Source organism: Drosophila miranda (assembly GCF_003369915.1).
Source record: "Drosophila miranda strain MSH22 chromosome Y unlocalized genomic scaffold, D.miranda_PacBio2.1 Contig_Y1_pilon, whole genome shotgun sequence".
NCBI lineage: Eukaryota > Metazoa > Arthropoda > Insecta > Diptera > Drosophilidae > Drosophila > Drosophila miranda.
This window is the reverse complement of record NW_022881603.1, coordinates 48,898,822-48,914,944: the sequence shown is the minus strand read 5'-3', so window position 1 is coordinate 48,914,944 and position 16,123 is coordinate 48,898,822. Positions and strand designations below refer to the sequence as shown.

Here is a 16,123-nt window from a genome sequence, read left to right as displayed (position 1 = left end):
TCCTGGAGCTCGTTCTCCACCAGGTGCCACTTATCGCGAGGGACATGGCCGTCCTCGGCGCCCCTGTCCAGGACACCGATCAGAGTCTTGCCCCTCGCCACCTCAGCGAACGACCGGTTCGTGAGGTGGGTCTTCACCCGCTTGGCTTGCTGGGCTTGGCCTGGCTGATTTGCGGGGTCCTCCGCTGAGCGTTGGCGCTTGTTGGGGGCCTTGGCTGCGCCCTTTCCGGCTTTGGCTGGCTGGAACAGTGGAAGGATTGAGGAGGCCCACAGCCTCTGCTCCTTTCCTTCGGCTGACGCCCTGAAGTTCGGGTCTTCGTTGGACAGGATGAAAGCCGCTCGTCTCCTGTCCTGGTACGACGGCTTTCCTCCCCGTGGTGCAGAGACGCTGCCCGCCGGGGCTCCCATGGGTTCTTCGGTCCCGGTGCGCTTACCAGCCGCGATTACGCTCTGCTTGGCAGCCACCCCGGTACCCGCTTCGCCCTTGGAGCCACTCGACTTGGAAGGAGGCTTTTCGGCTTTTCGGGCCCCCCCTCGCTGCGGCTACTGCCTGAAGATGGTGGAACGACTCAGTCTCCTTCCCCGTCTTCTTTGGACCCGGTTTCCCAGGCGCTGGTGCAGAGGGATTGGCTTGTCCCTCCGGTACTTTAAGAGGAGTACCGAGCTCCCTTGCGGTTTTGTTGGTTTTGGTATTTTGAGTATTTGACATAGTAGTTCCCACGAGTAGGCGGGAAGGGGATGGTCACCCGAGGCATAGCCCGCTTGCCCCGGGAAGCCTGATTTAAACTGAAGGTCGGCAGGTATCCAGAGTCCGCATATTAGCGACCGGGCACCCCCCGGCCATGCATCCCTCGGCATATAACAGTGTCACCTTGGATTGGGGTAATTTCACTGAGAGTTTTCTTCTCTCCGCCCGACTACCATTCGCCAGCATCCTAGCAGAGACATGACCGTGCTAGGACCTAATTCCAGCCGCCCTCACGGGGAGAGTATAGTCGCACTTCCACCGGTGTGCACAGTTACGGCGGGTGACGGTTCGCTCGCAGCCCTCTGTGTCCTAGGGGGGGTGTGAGACGCAGACCGCACCGGGTATTACTAACCGGAGCGGCTGCGCCTCAGTTCCGAGTTCACAGTTGTGCTAGCCGACCCGTCATCCGTTTGTCCCCCTGTAGCACCCGATGGCTGACGGCCAACCAGTTGTGCCACAGTGAATTTAAAATAATACCCCCGCAGCGAGCCCAATTTTATCCGCCGACTCTTACGCCAGCACCCGTATACACATACACATCCGCATATTATCGGTGAATAACAAGAATTTATTGTAGATATATTTGGAAAAAAGGTATGTTTTTATATAAGTGAAGTGCACGTGCGGACAAAACCTATGTTGCATGGCTGATGCAGGGCTGTTGCCATGGCTGATCACAAATGCTCCAGCATCCGACATCTCGCCTCAAAAAATGAGGGCATGTTTGACCACAGAGGCAATCTTGAGGTCGGCTGGTTCTTCTCCCATTTCTCCATGGTCTTGTGGTGCAATTTTGCGCCTATGATGTAGATAAGTAACCCATCCGAAATCTCTTGGGCGGTTGCCAAGGTCTGAAGAGCATGCAAGTGCGCATTGATCTTGTCGCTGAGAGCGCGCAAGCCGATAGCCGAGCCCTTCTCCACCCCTTGCAGCCCGAAAATAGCCTTAAGGTAAAGCCTTGTCGTAATTTTGAAAATATTGAAAATTCTCGATGATTGGGATACGATGGTCTTTGTGCACCATTGGCGAGAACATCGAGTTGAATTATGGCCAATCCATGTAGGTTCCACCAAATCGAGGAAGCTGCAGCACGGACATTCGAGAACGGCCTTCAATATCATATGCGAACAAAGACGAATTCTCCTCGAGACTATGGCGAGCCGTTGAATGAGCGGTATTAACCGTGCGAGCAGCCATCAACTCCCGCGACAGTGATATAAACTTTATTGCGCGAGCTCCAAATTGCAAGTGTAGCTTGCCTGCCCTTTACATTGCAGCTCCGTTCGCTAAGCGCAGCTTCGCTCGGCAGACGTGGGTAGGCCGACACAAAGCGGAGATGACAAAGAGCGAGCTTGCAGAGAACGCTTAGCAGGGCAAGCAAGCGCAAAGCTTTAACAAACATTTGAGTTAGTAACAAACATAATAAGCGGCTGGAGGCCAATAATTGGGTGCTATTTGGTAGGCAGCTAATCGGCTGGGTTCTGCTCCGAACAATTACTTTTCTTAACACTTGAGCACTGATTATTATATTTACACTGCGTCAAGGCTCGTGGTCGGGTTGTCCCCGTAAGTTTTTGGTACAACGTCTGTGCTCGGGGCAGGTTTCCACGTAAGTGGTCTTCTGGTTCTAGCCGGCGTCTATTTATACGCCTCTTGTCGCCGCGTCAGCGTGATCGAAAGTGCACTTCCGCGTAGTGCTCGCATTTCGCTGTTTTGGCGATCGTTTTGCTTCCTCGAGTTTTGGCGACTTGGCGGATTTGCCGTTGGCGCGTGTCGTGGGAAGTCCGCGTGACCGGGTATGATTAGTGGGCGCGTGTCATTGTAGCTATATGTGGAGAGGGTGTTCTTAGGGATAGGAAGTACGAGTGGCGAATAATATATGTATTATTCTATGTTGGGAAAGGCGTTGTCGCGAACCCTTTTAGGTTCGTTACACCCTTCCCTTTCTCCCCGACGAGAGATACGAGGACTCGTTCATGGGATGCGCGGCGGTGGGTGCGGTAGCGTATGGCGTGCCTATGATTTGGGCTGTTGGTTGGCTCTGGGGATTTATATTCTTCTGGTGAGGGCGTACGGATTGCTGACGGTCGGTGCAAGGGCTACGCTTGCGGAGCTAGCTTTTTTTTCCCCTTCTTTCCTTCCGTGTTGCATCATGGTTTCTTTTTATACCCGATACTCAAAATGAGTATTGGGGTATATTAGATTTGTGGTAAAAGTGGATGTGTGTAACTTCCAGAAGGAATCGTTTCCGACCCCATAAAGTATATATATTCTGGATCAGCATCAATAGCCGAGTCGATTGAGCTCTGTCTGTCTGTCCGTCTGTCCGTTCGTCCGTCCGTCTGTCCGTCCCCTTCAGCGCCTAGTGCTCAAAGACCATAAGAGCTAGAGCAACGATGTTTTGGATCCAGACTTCTGTGATATGTCACTGCTAGAAAAATATTTCAAAACTTCGCCCCGCCCACTTCCGCCCCCACAAAGGACGAAAATCTGTGGCATCTACATTTTTAAAGATACGATAACACCAAAAACGCAGAATCGTATAGGATGACTATATGTTCTACAGTGTAAAATCTGAACCAGATCGTATAATTGTTATAGCCAGAATCAAAAAAACAATTTCATTCTTTCTCGCTCTGTCTCTCTCTAACACACATGTTTCATGGTCGGTTTTTCCAATTGCAAAATATGAGTTCAAGGATCTCAGAACCTATAAGAGCCAGAGCAACCAAATTTAATATCCACACTCCTGTGATATCGGACTTTGACCGTTTCGTGTCCAAATTTCGCCACACCCCTTCCGCCCCCGCAAAGGACGAAAATCTGGGGATATTCAAAAATCTCAGAGACAATTAAGGCTAGAGTAACCAAATTTGGTATCCGCACTCCTGTTAGATTTTACTATAAAACGTGTATCTCAAAATTTCGCCCCACCCCCTTCCGCCCACACAAAGGACGAAAATCTGTTGCATCCACAATATTGCAGATTCGAGAAAACTAAAAATGCAGAATCATAGATAATGACCATATCTATCAGATTGCTGAATCTGGATCAGATCGGATCATTTTTGTAGCCAAAAGCAAGAAATCAATTTGCAGTGGCTACGTAGCGCCCGACGTCACGCTCAGACTGATTTTCTGTCTCTCTCGCACGCACTCTTTGTCGTGTCGTTTAAGATTAGCGGCGTCTGCCGGAGGAGAGCCATACTGACTTAGTATCGGGTATAACTGTAGAGTTGCGGTGTCCGCAGCAACTCACAACGTTCCCCCTCGTTCTTGTTTCGATTTGGGGGCCTCCCCTTCGGCGGGGTCGCTCGTGGTATGAATGGCGTGGTGTTTCTTCTGCAGAGTTTGCGGGCGCGTTGTCGGAGCGTCAAGTGAGTGTTACGTTGCTTCTCTTGCTGGCCTCAGCGCGCTTTGGTAGTTCAGTCTGTTCTTGGAGCTCGTGATCGTGGAACTCTCTCAGGTCGATGAAATTCGCAACTTTCTGTTTCCGGCTTTCTCAATGGTGTATTTTGACGATATTCGGTGACGGGAAGATTTTGACCTGGTAGGGGCCGTCGAACTTGGGGGCCAGTTTCGCAGCGAAGCCTTCGGCGGCCTTCGAGAGGTGGTGTTGGCGTAGGAGTACCAATGCTCCGACGGCGGGGCGCCAATGTCGCCGCCGGAGGTTGTAGTGTCTCCCTTGCTCTTGGCTGACTCTTTGGATGTTGTTCTGTACGATGGCGAATACCTCTTTCAGCCTCGTTGCTTTGCTGGTGGCCGTCTCTGGTGTGCTTCCTCTCCCGGGCGTGACTTCGTCGTATAGGGCGCCGGGGAGCCGATGTTCCCTTCCTTGTAGAAGGAACCTGGGACAAAATCCGGTCGACTCGGAAGCGCTTGAGTTGAATGCTAGGGTCATCTCGGGTAGGAGTTCGTCCCTTGTATTCTGGTGGTCGTCGACGGACTGGGCGAGCATAGTTTTCACAGTCCGATTGGCCCTTTCCGTCGGGTATTCTTGTGGGCAATTCGGGGCTGAATGTTGTAGCTCCACGCCTGCGTTCCGTGGGAATGTTTTAAATGATCGGCTGGTGAACTGGGTCCCGTTGTCGCAGACGGATAGTTTTGGCACGCCGAAGCCGCCTCGTTCTCTGAAGGCTCGTTCGATGTTCGCTGCTGTTGCTTTCTTTAGTGGCACCAGTTCGACCCACTTTGAGAAAATGTCGAAGAAGACCAGTAGGATGGTGTTCCCGTGCTCGGACCGAGGTAATGGTCCGACGAAATGGGCGCAAAGGGTGGCGAAGACGATTGGTTCTTCGGCTTTGCACGTGAGCATCAACGTCCATGCTTTCCGTTTCTACAGCAACAGCGACATCGACTGGACCACGAAGTTAGGAACAGATCTGCGGTACCAACCAGCCATGCCCACGCATTGTCGTAGTTCCTTCAGGTTGGTCAGCTCACGCCGATAGTGTATTCCGTTAGATTTGTCGTCCGCCGGAGGTTTGCGAGTGTTGGCATCTCCTCCGATGCTGTTCAGGTAACTCTGAACGTCGTGGCCACCCACAGCATAGAGTAGATCGGTGAGGACGGCCACGCCTATACCGCAGCGTCGCTTGCTCATGGGTGCAACCATTTTCCAGTCGTTGGTCTGCGGATCGAAGCGCTCCACTGAGGCAATTGCGTCGCCGGAGCACCAGCCTCCTACTGCAAACAGAACCTCGCCGCGACATGTTGTCTTGCGGGGTCGGGTGCGTGGACCCTGCATCAGAAGGCGCTCCTGTGGCAGTAGCAGATAGTTCTTGGCCTCATCCACTAGATCCCGGCAAGCCTCGTCGCTGCGAACCAGGAGATCGGGGCCCACAGTGCCGACCAGGAACCTTGGAGAGAGTAGAGGCAGACGGACGAGTTGGAGTACCTGGTCCAAATGCTGGCGCCTCTCGGCCACGTTGTACTTTAGCCAGGACATGACCGCATTGAAGACCTGTTCCTCGGAGCGGACGTTAAGCTCGTCGCTGCAGATAATGTCCACCAGCTGGCCAACGGGCAGCAGCAAAAACTCCTCGCTCTCCATCTTCTCCTGGAAGTTGTGCTAGATAAATTTGTCGGCAATGCGAAGCAGCTCGCGGCAGGAGTGTGTGTCGGCAAAAGCTCGGATGCCCATGAAGTTGGTCGGGTCCAGTTTGCGCTTGAGGAACTCGCAGCAAATGTCCTGGATCTCCACCAGCTGAAGCAGGCAGGCGTCTGGCAGCAGAGTCTGCACGTTGGACTCCTCGACAATGATGTGGGCCGTGTAGCAAAAGTCGATGAGTTCCATGGCGTTCTCGTCGATGTCGCGTATGGTGACCTCTGTTTTGCGTGACTCCTCCAGCTCTCCTGTGAACATTGCACAGAAGTAAGAGCTACAGGCGGATAGTATAACCCGATGGGCGAAGATTTTGCGCCCACCGACATTGAGCACGACGTTGTGCACAGCTCGCGATGGCGCCGCAGCATGTTGAGCCCGGAAGGTCGCCCATTCTGTTCGCCCATTCTGTTCGCCGTTAAGCGCAGCGGGGCGGAAGCAACCCAACCCCACACGGCGTCTATCTTTGCTTCTCTGTTCTCCACGGATACAAAGCACTTTCAGGGCCAGCTGCAGGCGGAATATTTCGAAAATGCAATTTTGCTGCTTGCTTAAAGCAACCACATTTGTAAAATTTTCGTTGCACAAAAGCGTACATAATTATCAAATTGTACCTTTTGCAGCAGCACGGCCAATTACGGCTTTTACTATTCGGGGACGGCCTCTTTATCAGTTTAAGGTCATGCCTTTTGGATTGTGCAACGCACCACAGACGATGTGCAGATTAATGGACAAACTAATCCCACCAGACCTAAAAATTATGTTTTTGGTTATCTTGATGATTTAGTCGTAGTATCAGTGTTCGGAGCAGAACCCAGCCGATTAGCTGCTTTGCCAAGTAGCGCCTATTTCTTGCCCCTCAGCCGCTTATTTTGTTTGTTACTTATGTACTCATTTGTTTGTTAAAGCTTTGCGCTTGCTTGCCCTGCTAAACGCTCTTTGCAAGCTCGCTCTTCGCTATCTCCGTTTTGCGTCTGCCTACCGACGTCTACCGAGCGAAGCTGCGATTAGCGATCGGAGCGGCAATGTAAAGGGCAGGCAAGCCACACTTGCAATTTGGATGTCACGCATTAAAGTACATATCGTAATTTTATTTCTGCGCCGAGTTTTATTTAATTCGAAATAATTAGTCGGCCGATTGGGGATAACAAACATTATCTCCACAATCAGATTCATTTGAGTCGCATTTAGAAGTACTGAAGCGGATCTCAGAGCTATTTCGTCGAGCGAATTTGCAAAAAGTAAATTTTGTGTTACGCAAACAAGATACTTGGGATACGTGATTGGAGGTGGAGGCATAGCTACAGATTTAGGAAAAATCTAATCGATCAAGTCATGGCCAGTGCCAAAAACATTACGACAAGTTAGAGGATTTCTAGGACTTGCGGTGTGGTATCGACGATTTATACCGAATTTCTCAGATTTTACTTTCCCAATCACGCAATTAATGACAAACAAACGGAAATTTCAACGGACAGAGGAAGCTCAAAAGGCTTTTGAAAAAGTGAAGATTGTATTGACTTCAGCACAGGTCTTGCAGAACCCAGACTTTAAAAAAAAAATTTATTTAAATTGTGATGCCAGTGATTTTGGAGTAGGACCTGTGTTAACGCAACGAAGTGATAATGGGGAAGAAAGGCCTATAGCGTATATGAGTAAGAAATTGAATACCGCACAAAGAAACTACCGTGTAAAGGAACGGGAATGTCTCGCTGCATTGCTAGCAATTGAAAACTTTAGAAGTTATTTAGAGCTTCAGAGCTTTGAAGTGATTACGGATCATGCTTGTCTAATTAGACAAGCGAACTTGAAAGGTAGACTTGCTAGATGGGCTATGCAATTGCAAGGGTATAGATTTTCTATAAGCAATCGGAAAGGAAAGTATCACGTCGTACCAGATGCATTGTTACGATTGTATGAAAATGAAGTGTCGGTAGTGGAAGGCATAGGACCGCTAATCTATTTTAACGCAGAAAATTTTAAGGAGACAGGAGACTACAAGCCCGTGTATCCGGAGATCAATGTAAATACCCAGACATGAAAATGGAAGGTGGATTTCTTTATGTACGTATGAACCATTACGAAGGTACAGAAGGTATAGAAGATCCTATATGGAAACTTTGGATACCGCAGAGTCTGACCAAGCAGGTAATCTCAAGGGCTCATGATTGTGTAGTAGCAGCTCATGGAGGTATGGGAAAAACTGTGGAATTGGTTAGGAGACAATTTTATTGGCCAGGAATGATTCAACCCATTCGAGAATATGTTCGGAACTGTGAGGTGTGCAAAACAACAAAAGCACCCAACATTATTTTACGACCACCGATGGGGAAGCAGGCAGAATCTTCCAGACCATTTCAGAGACTCTATATAGATTTGTAAGGACCATATCCCAGAAGCAAAAGTGGATTTATCGGCTTACTTATAGTATTGGATCACTTTTCAAAGCTCCACTGGCTATGTCCATTACGAAAATTTACCACAGCTAGTGTTATTTCGTACCTGAAAAAAGATATTTTCTTTGCATATGTCGTACCGGAAATCATCATAAGTGACAATGGAGTTCTATTCAGAGCAAAAGAGCAAAAGAACAAGTTAAAATTAACTATAACATGCAAACTGTGTGCAAAAAGATCTGAAATGATTTGTGAAAAAACCAAAACAACAATGTAACACGACACAAATGTTTGTGACTAATTATATGCGTGTACGTCTGATGCGTGTCTGAACTGACAACTGACTGATCTCTCTCTCTTGCTATCGGCTCTCTCAGAGCCGATTACTGCTCTATCCCGACGACACGACGGCTCTCTTTCCTTCGTTTCCTACATTCGGCTGTCCTGAAGGACCATTCGCCTCGGATGGGTCTAGCCAAGGTTTCATATATTCTGAAACTGCAGAGGTCTTATAGGGACCCTCAGTATCCCCAATCTTCTCGACTTCGTACCTTCCATGATTCTTTACCCTAACCACCTTATACGGCCCTAGATACTTTCCTTTTAGCTTTAATCCAGTACCATACTGAGTACGCTTGATAGCTACTAGCTCATTAACCTCATACTGTCTATCTAGTTTCCTTTTTAAGTCAAAACTCTTCTTGTTTTCCTGCTGTAACCGTGCAATGTTTTCAACTACTTCCTTTCTAATTTTTTCGCGGTCCTTGTTCAACTCTTCGATAAGTGATTCTTCCAATATTTCTTTTATTTTTGGATCCATTCCTATACGCATAACTAGCCCAGTCAATATCTTGAAAGGTGTTACCTTGGTACTTCGCGGCTCAACACTATTCATCATTTGCTGTACTTTTCCTAGATGCTTATACCAACTACCGGAATTACCCTGACACAATTTCGACAACATAGGCACCACTATCTTGTGCATCCTTTCGACTTGACCATTCCCACGTGGAACGCCTGTGGCAATCATTAAATGCTGTATTTTCTCCCTCTCACAATATTCACGAAACAAATTGGACATAAACGCTGCACCCCTATCCGTCACTATTCTGTTCGGATTACCAAAACTAGTCCCCTGAATTTCCAAACACTTAACGACCTCTTCAACGCCTGTACTACGAGTAGAATATTTTATTTATTTATTTATTTTTATTTATTTATTTATTAAATTAACAAATTATCGGTTAATAATGGTACTTAGTTACTAAAGGCGGAAAAAGATAAGTTAAAAGTTAGCTAAATTTAAATGATTATAAATATTGCATGCAATTAGTTTAAGAGACAGTTCAGGGAATAAGGTTTGACAGAGGGAGTTATAATTATGGCATAAAACCCTAAAAGTTTCATGATCAGCATAATTAGACCTACATATGGGTAAACGGATAGTCCTAAAAGTACGGGTAGGTCTAGATGGAACGGCCAAGTCAATCTGACCCAAGAGAGTTTGGGAGTCAACAGTCCCGAGAAGGAGCTTGTGCACGAACATTACGCCATTGCATATTCTGCGATGGTGCAACGACGGCAGGTCAATAAGATTTAGCCTAGACCGGTAGGGTGGCAAGATTCTACCCGAGTCCCAGTTAAAGTTCCGAAGGGCAAAAATTAAAAATTGCTTTTGCACGGATTCAATAACAGCCTGCTGCTCTTTATACTGCGGGCTCCACACACAAGAACAATACTCCAATATAGGACGTACTAACGAGATGTACAGTTGTTTCGTAACGTACGGGTCGTCAAACTCCTTGGACCAACGCTTGATGAACGCTAAAACACCCTTAGCTTTATTTACAGTTGCAGCTATATGGGTGTTGAAACACATCTTATGATCAAAAAGGACTCCGAGGTCATTTGAACTCGAAATTCGCTCAAGGACATGATTTCCTAGAACATATGAGACAAAATGAGGAGCGCGACGGTAAAATGTCATAAGTTTGCATTTGGAAAGGTTCAGAAAAAGAAGATTAGTTAAAAACCACAATAGTAGTTCACTTAGATCAAGTTGAAGGCGTGTGTGCAAATACCAATCAGAGTAAGAAAGACAGATTTTGACATCATCAGCATACATTAGTGTAGTAGAGTATGTTATAACTTGAGGAAGGTCGTTCACAAATAAAATAAACAGAAGCGGGCCCAGATGACTTCCCTGTGGCACACCTGAAGTAACATTAACAGTATTTGACAACACGTTAGAAAACAAAACACGTTGAGTACGGTTAGAGAGATAGGTCAAAATCCAATCTAGAAGATTCGTTGGGAACCCTAATAAAGAGAGCTTTTGAATAAGCAGAGCATGGTTCACAGAATCGAATGCCTTGCTGAAGTCCGTAAAAACTACATCCGTCTGCAAACCAATTTGAAAACCCCGGTGGATTAGGTTAGAAAACTCAAGAAGGTTAGTCGATGTTGAACGATGTCTGAAAAAACCGTGTTGCGACGGAGATATCAAGCTGCAACAAAGATGTTGCAGTTGCCGGGTGACCAGGAACTCAAGAAGCTTCGGGATGGCGGAAAGCTTTGCGATACCACGATAGTTTTCAATGTTTGATCTTGAACCTTTTTTGTGAAGCGGAATGATGTAGGACTCATTCCAAATTACTGGGAGACAAGACTGTTCCAAGGAGAGGTTGAAGAGAAAGGTCAAGGGTTTGCAAAGGGACTGGGCACAGTGTTTTAAGATGCAACTTGGTACCTTATCTGGACCCGCAGAAAACGATATGTCCATAGATGACAAACCTTCCAACGCTTTCCTCGAAAAAGGTCAGAAAAATGCTGTTAGCTTGAGGTAGCTGGTACGGATACGGAGTGGATGCGTTGTAAATATGAGACGCGTACGTTGTTTGGAAAAAGTTAGCGAATAAATTTGCAATACCAACAGCAGAAGCTTCTGTTTTGTTCTGGTAATGAAGGGACGGAGGAAAAACGTTTGACTTGCGCTTAGAATTAACGAACGAATAGAATTTTTTAGGATCACTACGAAAGTTACTACTACATTGTGAAATGTAATGATTATAACACTGACTATTGACGGCAAGAAACAGAGAGCGAGCGGAGGAGTATAGAGCTAAGGCCAACGTGGACCCCGACTTCTGGTACTTTTTATAGAGCCGGGATTTATTATTTTTTAAGTATGACAAATACTTGGAGAACCAGGGAGGCTTGGACGATACAGGTACAGTGATTTTTGGAACAAACGTATTAAGGGCGGAGTAAATAGAACTATAAAACGAGTTAACAGTTGCATCTATGTTCGGTAATGAATAAAGAAACGACCAATCAACACGCGAGAGATGTAGATATAAATCAATGAAGTTTGTTTTGCGAAAACACTTTATGTGACAAGGAGCCATGGAACTGTCAGCACCTCCAGATTGTGTACACTCCAGTGATATCAACAAAGTTGGATGGTAAGGATCTTCAGGGAGAGATATTGGGCTTGCTCTAGATACAGTAGCAAGAGAACCATCGTTAACAAAAACGAGGTCAAGAAGTCTGTCCCTAATGTTTTTAACGGCATTAATTTGGACAAGGGAAATATCCGTTAGCCCATTCATAAAGTCATTATGGCAATTGGGAAACAACAGGTTATCGTCATTACAAGACAGCCAAGAAAGAAATGGGAGGTTAAAGTCCCCCATGACAATAATTCGATCATTGCACCCTAATGTAGAAACAACATTATTAATTGCTGAAAGGTGGTGTAAGTAAAGCTCAGCATCAGACCTGGAAGGAATGTAAGAGCAGGTTAAATAGAAAAATGCGGAGCCAACACGAACCTTGACTGCAACAAATTCAATTCCATGAATGTTATTGAATGGGAATAACTCTAATGAGAAAACAGATTTAACTGCAATAAGAACCCCACCTGCAAAAGATGGGCGGTCCATTCTATAAATAGTGTAACTATCAATGAAAATTTCGTGATCATTGACAGAAGAGTTAAGCCAGGTTTCGGTAAACGCGATGGCATCGAAATCAAAGGACGCGCTATTAGTATGAATTTGACGCAATTTTCCCAGCAAACTGCGAATGTTCTGATAGTGCATGGAAAAATAGTACATCAGTTTTTTGGAGCATGTTCGGTAATTCTTGGATTCGAGTTAGAATCTTTGAGAAGGAACTCATGCACAATTGTATGCTCAGGCCATATTGACGGTTCTAGAGAACAGGATAGTAAAGAATCAGGGAGAAGAATTTTAGAGGATGATATGTTGCGCTTATGTTTAAATGTAAATTTAGTCACAACTATATCAACAGGCGAAGTGTTAAGTTTAGCGGCAAGATGTTGTTTAACATCCTCCGTTGTAGCCTCAGGAATAAGACGAGAAACAATACAACCAAACAAACTTAGAAAATCCATCGACGACAACCAGTATATAATTGTACTGTTTTTTAGTCATTTCCATTGGTCCAACGTGATCAATGTGATGATACGTTTGTAACGGCCTATCACCCTTGTCTATTGGTTGCAAATAACCCTCACGTTTTCCTGTCTGTTTCCAGCCGCTCCGGCTTTCCAGCGACGAGTGGGAAAATATCCAAAAGAAGAAGTCAGAGTTGTTCCAATAAATATGTTCCTTGTATTTCTGTATATATGTGGACTGTAGGTGCGCGTATGTGCACGACGACAGCTTGTAGCGGGGTGGGAAACGTAACTAAAACTAGGCCTTACGATCTATGCTCCATGATGGCTTGAGCGCCGGGTGGATCGTGGGTCGTAAAGTCTCCCGAGCGCCCCTCCGAGCGCGCGAGAGCGAGTTGAGACCGGAGCGCACGAAGTTGGCACAGTGCGCGGCAATCATCTGCTGCTGGCCTGAACATCCTCCCCCCCCCCCCCCCCCCTGCAGGATGCAAAGTCCAATCGGTGTCTATGGCTGTGTGCATGCACCGGATACGATCCATCCGAACACCGTGCTCTGGGCCACAGGAAGGCCGTCCTCGCGTGCCAGGAACCCGGGTTGGATCACTTTCGGATAGACGTCGGCGCCTAAGACCAGAGAGATGGTGGCTGGTCGATGGAATTGCGCATCTGCGAGCTTCAGATCGTCAAATCGAGCCCGGATCGTATCGCTCAAAGGTCGGATCGGCGTGCGGATGCGCAAACGGGGCTCGACCTTCAGGATGGCTTCCAGTCGGAAGTCGCCCGTCTTGGTACGAATGACCGCGGTGCACACCTTCTCGTTGCCGACGCGCGTAGTAGGTATCTTGAAGGCGGAGGCCAATGAGTCGTCAATGCAGCTCACCGGCGTGCATGGGTCGATGAGCGCGCCCGTTTCCAAATCCTTCGAGCCCGTATCCAGGACCACCAGCGCCGTCGGGAGGATATTGAGGCTCCTATGTTGTAGAAGGGAGCTTACGGAGGGCGCCGGGCGGAGGGCGGTTCACGGGCCGACGAGGACGGCGCTCGGCTTGAGCCGGCGTAGATGGCGGCGGTGCAGCCGGGTCTGGACGGGCTTGGCGACGAGGGCGGCGTCCGGCGTGGGCCGATGTAGCTGTCGACTGTATTCGCGAGGCTGAGCGGGCTGGACAGCGAGGCGCAGATATGTGGAGTAGCGTGTGGTGGTTCTTGCCTCACACCCTGCACAGCCCGCCACTGAGGCAGTCCTTCCCGGAGTGCTGGTGCGCCAGGCAGTTGGCGCAGTATTTGTTTCTCAGGACGGCTCGGAGCCTCTTCTCAGGGCTCAGGCGCAGAAACACATGGCAGGTCCGTAGCGGGTGTATTCCTGAGCAGACTCGGAAACGGTAGGTGCCTCTACCCCGTGGATGCCGGCTCTCCCCGGTGCGGTTGGCGCGTGAGCGTGGGGCCATGTCTGGATACGATGAACTAGGAGGAAGAAAAGTGGTCGAAGAAGTATTAGTAATGAAACTTGGAGCTTTGGAAGGTACATTCGCGTTATTGTTGGACGGAACTAGGGCGTTCTACTGGGAGGAGAACGACCTTTACAACAGGCCTTTTAAGGACCCCGCGGGCAGTAAGGATATCTACCACACGGACTCTATCGTCAGCGCCGGGATACACGGACTGGACTCTCCCGAGCCGCCATTCATTGGAGGGCAGGTTGTCTTCTTTGACGACAACCATATCCCCAACCTGGAGGTTTGGCGTCGGCGTCTGCCACTTAGTGCGCTTGCGGAGCTCTTTGAGGTATTCCTCTTTCCACCGCTGGCAAAACTGTTGGGTGAGCGCCTTTAAATGCTGCCATCGATTGATTATTGATTTAAGGTCACCCTTTATTTCGGGTTCGGCCGTGGACATCAAGGGACCCCCGGTAAGGAAGGGCCCGGGAGTAAGGGCCAGCAACTCAGTTGGATCTTCGGACATCGGCGAGAGCGGCCTGGAATTAAGGCATGCTTCGATCTTTGCGAGAAGCGTGGAAAGCTCTTCGAAAGTGTACTTCCGAGTGGGCGTGGCTTTGTAAAAGAGAGTTTTGAAACTCTTCACCCCGGCTTCCCACAGACCTCCCATGTGTGGAGCTCCTGGTGGGATAAAACGCCACGAAACCCGGTGATGGCTGTACGTATCAGTTATCGAGCCCTTGAATGCTTCTAGGAAGTCACGGGAAAGCACCTTGGCGGCACCAACGAAAGTTTTGCCATTGTCGGAGTGAATGCGCTGCGGACACCCTCGTCGTACGACGAAACGAGCGAAGGCTGCAAGAAATTTAGCCTCGATTAGTGCGATATATATACATATATCACGCCATCACGCACCACCGCTACATACGCAGGAACCTGGTACGATGCGCCAGTTAGCGCCCCTAAAAATAAGCTATAGCTATGTACATAGCGACTCTTCCGGTACCAATTGAAAGTATCCTGGTCGGGCATACAATCCCCCTTGGTGAGGGGCGAGGTGTATCTAACACGTCTTCCGATCTATGGGTCTCGGCACCCGGTTGAGAGCGCAACTCCACGAAGAGCCTAGCGGCTCTCCCCGCGTAACGTTTGGGTATCAACCACAGCCACCACGATACTCCCACTAGGGGGCCGACCTCAATGTGCAGCCTTGGAACTGCACAACCCGTGGTACCGATCTTAAGGACTCAGCTCGATCCTCCCTTTTAACCCCGACCGGCCTGGATAGGGAATCCACCCAGCCCGTGCGCCGCTTGCGCGTTCAGCAGCTGCTGTCGCCTGGAGAACGCCAGTCCGGCGAACCCGTCGAGAGTCCGCATTCTCTCCTGAGAAGCCGTCACATCGGAGAAGGTCCAGTCGCCATCCGTGTACTGCACTCCAAGTCCATCGAGGTCTCGCAAGTCTGCATAGAGGGGACAAGCACATAGGAAGTGCTGCCAATCCTCGCGTTCTGCGCTGCGTGTGAGGGACAGTCGGGGGTTCGAGCTGATCGTTCAGTTCGGCAAGGCATAGCGCGTAGACCGCGTAGCAGTCATCGTACATCCCCTGGACGTCAGCTGCCCCCTCTAGATCTACTTTCGTTATCGCCTCCACACAGGCCTCGAACTCCGCGTCCACCTTCGCCCACAGGCTTCGGAGTTGATCTCGATGGACTTGGGAGAGCGAGCGGGTTGGTGTGCTAGCATCTGGAGCGCTGAGCTTCTGGTCGAAGCGTGTCAGTCTGCTTGCAGCCAAGGCAAACGTAGACCGTGCGGAACTGGCGACCGATTGGGCCATAGTGCTCGGAACCGTGCGAGGGACGACCGAGGGGAGCAACAAGGCCTCAAAGGCATGTGGTGTGTGAGCCCTGGACGTGGTCGGACCTTGCTCAGCTTGGGCCGGACGGGAAGCTGTGGGCGTAGTGATTGAGCCGTTGCAGCTGGGTGGATGGGTCAAACTCAGCGAACTCACGCGCTTAAACTTC

General features: G+C 48.8%; 1 pseudogene; it reads right to left on the bottom strand.

The window, feature by feature from the left end:
- Positions 1-5,239: 5,239 nt before the first annotated feature.
- On the bottom strand, positions 5,240-10,473 carry LOC117191716 (annotated as a pseudogene).
- Between the last annotated feature and the right edge of the window lie 5,650 nt (positions 10,474-16,123).